The 8792-nt window shown below is 40.4% G+C and overlaps 1 long non-coding RNA gene across 5 annotated transcripts; it reads right to left on the bottom strand.

The window, feature by feature from the left end:
* Positions 1–2194: 2194 nt before the first annotated feature.
* Positions 2195–7986, bottom strand: LOC135298197 (uncharacterized). 5 transcript variants are annotated; one of them, XR_010360199.1, is made up of 5 exons: positions 7720–7986; positions 7092–7225; positions 4740–4970; positions 4387–4629; positions 2195–3813 (listed from the first exon to the last, which is right to left on the bottom strand). It is a non-coding gene; the product is annotated as an uncharacterized LOC135298197 (long non-coding RNA). The 5 variants fall into 5 exon arrangements; XR_010360200.1 differs by lacking the exon at positions 4740–4970 and having other exon boundaries at positions 7720–7956; XR_010360202.1 differs by lacking the exons at positions 4387–4629; positions 4740–4970 and having other exon boundaries at positions 7720–7954.
* Positions 7987–8792: the final 806 nt, after the last annotated feature.

Raw genomic sequence — 8792 nt, 5'->3', positions numbered from 1 at the left:
CCACAGCAGGGAAAAATCCAGAATTATATGGTCTGGAGAGGGTAAAAAAAAAAAAAAAGGCTTTGTTGGGAAAAGAAAAAAAGAGCTAGTCTTCTTGGGCTTTGATCTGTTACTAATTTTTTTAAGTTGTTGTTTTTTTTTTTCTCTTTGCCCTTATGCTGGGAAGGTCTGCTGTTGGGAATAGACTAGGGTTAGATCTTTTGGGGTGTCTATGTTGTGTTAATACTGAAATACTACACCTTCAAGAGAAAAACAGACCTATTTTTCCTGACCACTGATAAGCACACTTTATAAACTATGTAGGTTTAGATTCTTCCATAAGAAAACCATGAGAGTTATCTGAAAATATGTACATTTATTAGTCAGAGAAGTAGGAGGAACTAATTTCAACAGAATATCTTTGCGGCTTTCTGGGAGTGGAAGTGAGTGCTGTTCAGCCCAAAGGAAATGCCAAGAAAGCAAGTGTTTTTGCAGCCTTGTAAAATAATCCTTAGTGCTTTCTTTGTCATCTACTACGTGCAGAGCAAGAGCTCAGGAGGCGATGCTGTGTGGGGAATGTGGCGTGAGCTTGGCAGGGGTTTGTGCACAGGAACTCCTCAGGGTTGGCAGTTATATACCACATTTTGATAAGAGCAGAAGAGTGTGGCTGTAAAACATAAAGCTGAGACCAAAGCACTGCCATATCAGTACAGCTCAAAGCCCAACAGTTTATGACTGTTTGCAGCAGTACTTTGCCCTGCTCAGTGTGTGCTTCAAATGTTAGTCAGACCTGACAGTAGGCTTGCAGGTCAGTGTAATATTTCTGCAGCGTAGATGCTATTTATAAGAAGTTATGACTACAATTTATTTACTAGAGGGTGGGGGAGGGAAGCAGACAAAGAGGCAGTCACTGCTAAAGTCAATGACCAAACTGGAGTAAAGTCCACCTGCCCCTGAACCTGGTACTTCCACTAAGTTTTCCACTAAGCTGTATTTATCTAGCATGACTGTGGTGCTATATTTTATAACTGCACCTCCTCAAGAGGCAGACATGGAAGCCATGTGAGTATTTCTCTCAGCAGAAGGGAAGACGTCCTACTCCTCTGTCCTGATTCCAAGAACAAAGTTCCTACTACCGCTAATGTCCTGCTACTTTATGCAACTTCATAAATAAATATAAAAAGGATGTGTGACTATTTTTGGGCCAGAAAGGCTCACTTCTTTCTCTTGTAGCACTGAATGAGAAATTCTGAGAGTAGTAAACACAGGAGTCAATAATTGTTTTGCCTCCATTTCTTTGTTTTGATACAGCTGAAGATCAGTTTGGAGCCCTGTGTTTTTGGGGTGTTTTTTTTGCTTCCCTAAGAGATAGCATATGCATTTCAACAGCCTCAAGACCTACGGGGCACATAGATTATGCTCTTGCTTATCTTCCCCAGGGCAAACTGAAGCAAACTACTCGCTGAGATGGTGCAGAGTTACAGCAGTAATACACACATGCAAACAGTGGGGTCACAATCTGGTATTCAGAACACGTATAAGCTTTGGGTGTGCTGATGACTTCACCAACCTCCCTTTGAAATCAGCCAAAATACACTAGAAAGGAAAACAAATACATGCAAGCAGAATAATTTTGATCTGGGAATGAAGGTTATTTGCAGCAATAAAAATCATGTCTTTGTCCCTAAGCACAACCTAGTTAGTGTTAGGCAGGTTACTTTAGTGACCACAATAAGCATTTATGTATTTCCTGTAGAAAAGCAAGTTACCTGCAATAAATAGTTTTTGCTATACTAAAACCAAGTTAGTTAACAAATACTTTCTGTCAATCTATGGATAATACTTGTGCTGACAGGAAAACAGAAGACTTAGCCATCATTTTGACAAGATGAATCCCAAGCTCTATTTCTTGCAAAACATTACAGGCTTGTTAGCCTTTGTTTAGCTAAGCACATGTAGAGAGAAAAAAGAAAACCTTTTTTTTTTTCTCCCAATCTTGTCAATAACAACTCATTGTCTTTTTGTTTGTCATACCTGGCTTTGTATGATAGCCTCTAGCCCTAGCTTGCCCTAGCAGGAAAAAAATAGAAAGTATGTGTGCATGTATACGAATGAGAATTCTTTCTGCAGACTGAATCCAAATAAAGAAAAATACTTTTGAGGTGAGGTTCTGGACAAGCTGTCATATATAAATGCTGTCCTCATGGTCTGATTCTGGTCTCGTTCCTCTTTAACTTAAAACAAATCCCAATAAAGCCAGTAGTGGCTGCTGAGAGCTGCTCTGAGCCCAGGCTGAAATACCATGATATTAACTGTAAACAAATATTGTAATGCTTCTGCAGATTTCAGAAAGTGTCCTTCTCATATTTTAGCAGTGGCATTGTTGTGTTTGGGGCGATTTAAGATGCAAGGGCTAATCTACTCAAAAAAGAAATTCCATTTTGCCATTTGCAATTTAATGGAGTACAAAGAGACAGGGAAAGCACTCTACATAAATACAGATGTCTCCACTTCTGAGGCTTTTCTGTGTTCCTGCTACTTAAATGGGGATCAAGAATGATATTGTTCTGTGGGCTTGCTCTTTGTTTACAATACCCTCTTTGAAACTAGATGTCAAAATGGGTTTCCTGGATTGGTTATTGAATTCTGCAGGCTGACACTCCACTGTGAGCCCTGGGAACCTTCGGCTTTTTCCTTAAAAATAGCCCAAGTTTTGAGATTTTAAAAGCAGCTGTGTTTTGCCACCATGTGGAAAGGACTTGTTTTTCTGCTTCTCTAAATTTCAAGTATGTTTGGACCAGGGCAAAGAAACCTCAGTAAAACTCTTCTCTGCCTGTACTAGTAGAATTGTATCTGTCCTTTGTGTGGCCATAAATGACCAAAACACAGGGATGAGCAAATTTGGCCCAATGGTTTTATGGATTCCTGAGCTCATGGCAATGAAATATTGTAAAGTTAATGTAAATTGTCAAGGATGACAGTTTAACCTCTTAAACATATACACAGAGACCCTCTTGTTCTTCCTCAAGCCTAAGTAAGTCAGCCTTGGCCAGGCACTGCACAGCGTCACATACCTCATGCTGTCTTTTCCAGGCCATCCTTGCTAAACCTCTACTTTCCCTTAAAGGGTATTTGAACAGAGCAACTCTTTTGCCAAACTCTTCTCCTTAGGGTAAGGAGAGTGCCCCCCAGAGCATTTGCCAAGGCAAATGGAGCAAATAGGTTCAGCTTTAGTGTTAGCGAATTTGAAGCTGTTCTTGATGAGTTGTACGTAGGGATGTGGGTGTTTCTGTGTGTGCAGTGTCATACACAGCTTCCTATGCTCACTGTATATGAAAGAAGATGGCTTAATGACAGACTCCTAGCCTTTGCTCCAAATGTTGTGGTTATCTAATTTTTGTTTCATTTTAGTCAGACCCCTGAAGTAATTAGCACACCCTGTGGGTTTTTTTGTGTGGTTTCTATCTGAATACCCATGAAGGAGTTAATTAACTTGTTTGCAGTATCTCATTAATTCATTTTTTGGCTGTGAACTTAATTGCTCCTTTATTACTGATGAGTAAAATAGCTTTAGGCTCCCAATTAAAATGGACTTTGATGGATGTATAAGAGCTGGGCTTTCAGCTTGTTGAATAGGCAGTGGAATTGCCATTCTGTGTCCTATTGCAGGCCAGGCTCCTTCATGGCAGTGCCTCTCAGGGACGAGTTTCTTCCAGTTGTAAGCTTGGTCTCAGAGTTGAAGCCATTAACTTACCCAGTGGGACGGAAATCAAATGGGAGTTAGTGTCTGTAAACCTCTGAGGGTAGATGAAACTCAAAAAATAGGTGGACCTACTGGAAAAAAAAAAGCTTATTACTGAGGTGGTAGATGAGCATAAACTGTAGTTCCCTCCATTATGAAATGGCCACTCCACTGAAGTCAGGTTCCCACTGGTGAAGGTCTGGATTTCTCCCTGTGGACATAATTTGTTTTACTGGAGGGCAAAAGCTCTTTTCAGATGTTTGAGGGCATATCATACGTTTGTTCTTGAAATAGTTGTTCTTCCTCCTAGTACATATTTGATGAGCTGGGGTGCATGAACATCAATGTGCTTTTCTGGGCTTAGATTTTCTCCTAGGACAGTAGTACTTTATTTTCAATATGTTTGAGACTACAGGATGTCAAACATTATAGAATAACCAGGAATATTGGTGTTATAATGACAAATAGCCTTATTAATTTTAAATAAGAAAAAGAAGAAAGCTACAAATCTGTCTCTCACTTCTCCCACCCACCCCCTCTCTATGATTCAATGTGAAGAACACACAATTTATATTCCCAGTGGTGATTGGCTTGGACCCAATGACCTTTGCAAAAAATCCATTGCCTGCATGGAAAATGTAGTGAAACAATGTAAGCGTGCTTACTTGTAGGCATGTATATTTCTTAACACAATAGGGTCCTGAGACCAACTGAAGGCTCTGGATTCTTCTGCAAGAAATGTTCCCACAGGGGATCAATTATGATACTCCCTCTGCTGGTTCTCATTCCGCCTCCAAATTTTCCTTAGGAGACCTCACTTGGGCATTGATCCACAGACAGTAAAATTACCATGTCTTGATTGCTTATGTGAAGAGTCAGTACAGCCCAAGGGGTGAAGACTCTTGCCACTTTGAACAGATAAGAACCAAATTTGTCAGGAAAAAGACATCTACTTTTGGGTAAGGTGATTACAGATGGCAAGTGGAGGAGCAAAGTCAAGCACTACTTACTTTCATACCTGTTACTAAAAATCTACTCACAAGCTGCTTGAAATTCTGTGAACGCAATTCATTTTCATGAGATGGAAACACTATCAGTCAGTGGTTTCTTTTCTACAAAAAGATCTAGAACTTCATAAGCTGAATTCCAGATTGTTTTTGATACTGTAGCAGCTTATTTGCTTCACTCATAAAAATCTGAACTCTTTCTGACTTTTCCTTAATGATGGCTTTTGGGAAGAATTTGTTTCCTGGAATAGTTAAGGGGGAAAATCCTGTTTGCTTTAGAAATAGCTTTTTTAAAATGCTTTCTCAAATCAGAGGGTCACAAGATGACCAGAGTTGATGACACACAAATTATGAAACAAAATGATGATGGAGCACAAATTTAAACCAAATTAAATAAAAATTAAAAAAAAAGAAGAAAAGAAAAAAAAAAGAAAAAAAAAAGAAAATAGAAATGCTGACAAGCTTGTGGCAATACAGTCTGCTAACAATTTACCAATTTACTGTGGAATTCTCTATGAAAATTTCAATTATTGTGCAACATATGAGATCTAGCTATGACTATGCTTTTTCCAAAGGCCAAAATGAGAGGAAAATAAAAGGAGCTTTAGATGATACTATGGCACCTCTGACCCTGTTTTAGCTGATTGCTTAAACACATGCTTAATAAATATATTTAAGAGTCTGCTGACCTAAGCTTTGCTTTGTTACCAGCTTTAACCCTGGAGGTACTGAAGTTCACTATTAATATTTCATTCCAGAGGACAACTGTTTTTCCTTCTCAGGAGTATCTTGTCTTGCTGCTTCAGTGCCCCCCTTGACAGAAAAGGGGAGAATGCCCCTTGGAAGGAAGTCAGGCTATGGTTATCGTCTCTGGTGAGGGGTCCAAATAGTAAAGTTAAGCTTTAAATTTTATAAAGTGGGAACTGAAGCAACAGGAGGAGAGAAGGAGAAGTGAAAGGAGTTAAGACAGCTCATATGGGTGCAGGCAGGCAAAGGACACAGCAGAGACCATCTGGGGCTCTGAGTAAGCCTGATCCTGCCTGTGGCTTCTCGCTTTCTCTGGGTCCTTATGAGGATGAAGCTGCCCTGAATTTGCACGTTGTTCTGCTGGGTGTTGCTGAAAGGATCTACTGCTCATGGGAACCTCAGTGTCTGGCAAGAGCTGCTCTGCCCTGATTCTGGCAACTCTCTGGCCTGTCATCATTACCCCAGTGCCTACGCAGAGACTCTGAGTGGAATGGGTGATGGTTCTATTTGTGGTGCCTTGGCTACTGTTTCTTTGCAGGCACTGGCTTACATGAAGGAATCCCATTAAAAGTGTCTTTCCATGAGGAAGGTTTCTCCTGACTTGGTCTGCAGTGGAATTAGACAGTGGTACCCAGACCTGTGAGTGCCTGGCTGGTCTGTGTCTGTGGTGATGGACAAATGTAACCACATATTTTTGTATGTGCTTTTCAGGAGTCTGGAAAATAAAGATAGCTGTGAAACTGCCAACTAAAATCTAACCCAACCGTCCTTGCCAGCTTGGGCTCCAGTCTTTATCAAACAAGGCTCATGATTACTGGAGTAACAAAGCTGATTTAAAGTGATGGTGGGGGCAGAGATAGTAGAAAAAGGTGTCACACTTTTTGTTTAAACTAGTATTTGAGGCTTTTGTGGGTTGTGTTTGTTGATGACTTAGTCAAGTGTCTTTAGATCTGATTATTTTTGTGGGGCATTTTCTTACCTAATTTTTTTTCTTCTGCTGTGTGAATCCCACTGTGTTTAGGGAAAGTGACTTTTCTCATAGTTCCTGTGCACCTTTTAGTGGTAACATCAGTCTCATCTTGGTATTCCTAGTCACATGCCTCTCCAGCTATATCTGATGTGTCCTTGCTGCCTTCTTTCTGTGCTCTTGTGGTATTTTTTTGCTACTTATCTCTTACACACATGCAGCTCTAAGCAATAGCTTCAAACCCTCCAGAAACACCCTGAGACACTCAGCACAGCTCTGCTCCTATTCCAGCCCTGTAGGTGGCCTCTGTTTTGGGTGGTGACTGCTCTAGTTTTGGTTATCTGTCTCATAAAGCAGTTTCAATGCTGGTTTTACATGGCCCCTGAGCAGGAGATGGTTGTTGCACCCTCAGATTAACAGCATTGCCAGTGACCAATTCATCAAAGGGGCTCCAGGGGACTCCAGCAGAATGACAAGGCCAGACTGTGGTGAAAATAAGGAGTATAACCCATGGTGTGTAGGACGTTAGCCAACATGGATGTAATTCTGTTTTAAAGCCTTTATGCAGCTTTTTAGGCCTGAGTATCACTGTTGCTTAAATTTGCACATGGGTATAGACAGTGTCCATGTAACCTGCCCTCATACTTACCTTATCTACAGTTTCCTCCAGTTTATGTGGTTTTGGTACAAGGTCCGAGGACTGCAAAAAGGCTACTGAGCGATCTAGGTTGGCCTAAATTCCACTACAGTTAATGGCAATCTATCTGTGGGCTTGTCTTCTTCCTTTCAAAGAAAAAGATGGTAAAGAGACAGAATGGAGGTGCAGTAAAAAACACCTGAGGATGTTTTCACAGCAAAAATGTCAAGGGATATTTTTAGTTTGCAAAGGAAGAAAGGGGAAAGCATGCCATATTGTAATTTTTAGGAAAGTTGTTGGTTTTACTGTGAGAAAATTCTCTCACTTTTATGGTAATATCATTTAATTGCTTTTGAAAAATGGTGTACCTTGCTAATCTGAACATATATAGAGACACTGGGGTATATTTTTTGTTTGGTATAAATTGGTGTAGCTTTGTGTGGGAGCTACACACTTAAAATCTGTCCTTTTGTGTCTTTTAGGGGACAATTTCAAAGACTGTACTTCAAAAAGTCATGTTTTCTATATTGTGTCAGCCCCAGGCTTAATACTACCCTTAAACCAGTATAAAAGTTTCCTAATTGCTACTCTGACAGGAGACGTTTGACTTATATACTTCACCAGAGAATGCAATTCTCACCATGCTGTGGTGGAGTTATTCAGTATGGTGTGTTTCTGCAACAGCATGAGAGGGCTTGTTGCCCAAACAGCTTTGGAAAATGTGATGTTTCCCCTCTGTCTTACTCTTATGAGTTCTGTGTTAGTACTGCAGAGTTGAAAATCTGGTCATAGATGCACACAGTGCTAGCATCAGATCTGGGAGGTGTTAGAACCATCACACTCCGAGGAGCTGTGAACTCCTCAGTATCTGTTTTGCACCTTGCTGCTGTCATAAAGAGGAGAAGAGCGGCTGTTTGCAAAGCTGAGCTCTCTGTGTCCTGGCCAAACCCTCTACAGAAGAGCCAATTTCCTCCCCAGATGTTTGATTGTGGTGGTGCTGCTGATGTTCCAAAGAGCCTGGCAAACGGCTGCTTTTAGCTCTCAGAAAGGACCAGTCTCTGGAAATTTAATTCTGAGTTCACTTACTCCTAGGAATCTGAGAGGCAGATTTTAATTTATTCAGACCTTTAATCTTGGTCAGTTATCCCTCAGTTTCCCTTCTGAAATCCAGAAATGTTATTTAGAATGCAAAGGGCTGCTGTGAAATGGGAATTAAGCTATATTTGGGGAAATATTTTCTAACCAGATAACAACAATCCAGAAAGTCGTTCTGTGCTCTGGAGTATTGGGCTCAATTGAACAAGGCCTTTTTTCCTGATAATGAATATGCTTTTTCTTCTTTTACATATTTAATTAAACAATGATGGAGAATATTAAGTGCATGATATTTCAGAAATTTATCCTGTTTTGTTGACAGTCCTGGAGCCTCTTTTGTCTTTCAATAAGTTTGACTCTGACTAAATGTTTCTGATTACTTGGAACTGAAGATTAATTGCTGCATTCAACTCTACCCAACCATGCAAATGTTTCTGGGAAGCTGACTGTAAACTGGGCCATAAGCAACCAGAGTCCCATAGATTATGTCCCAGGGCCAGCTGCTAGGATATTAGAATATGTTATGTTTTGTTGAGAGATAACACAATCTCCTTCCTGGATTTGCAAAAAAATACCTGGGGAAAAATTGCTGGGGAGAAAGCTCTAGGGAGACTGAGT

Source organism: Passer domesticus, chromosome 3 (genome assembly GCF_036417665.1).
Source record: "Passer domesticus isolate bPasDom1 chromosome 3, bPasDom1.hap1, whole genome shotgun sequence".
In the NCBI taxonomy this organism is placed as follows: Eukaryota; Metazoa; Chordata; class Aves; order Passeriformes; family Passeridae; genus Passer; species Passer domesticus.
Note: the sequence above shows the minus strand (reverse complement) of the source record. Positions and strands in the feature narration are given on the sequence as shown.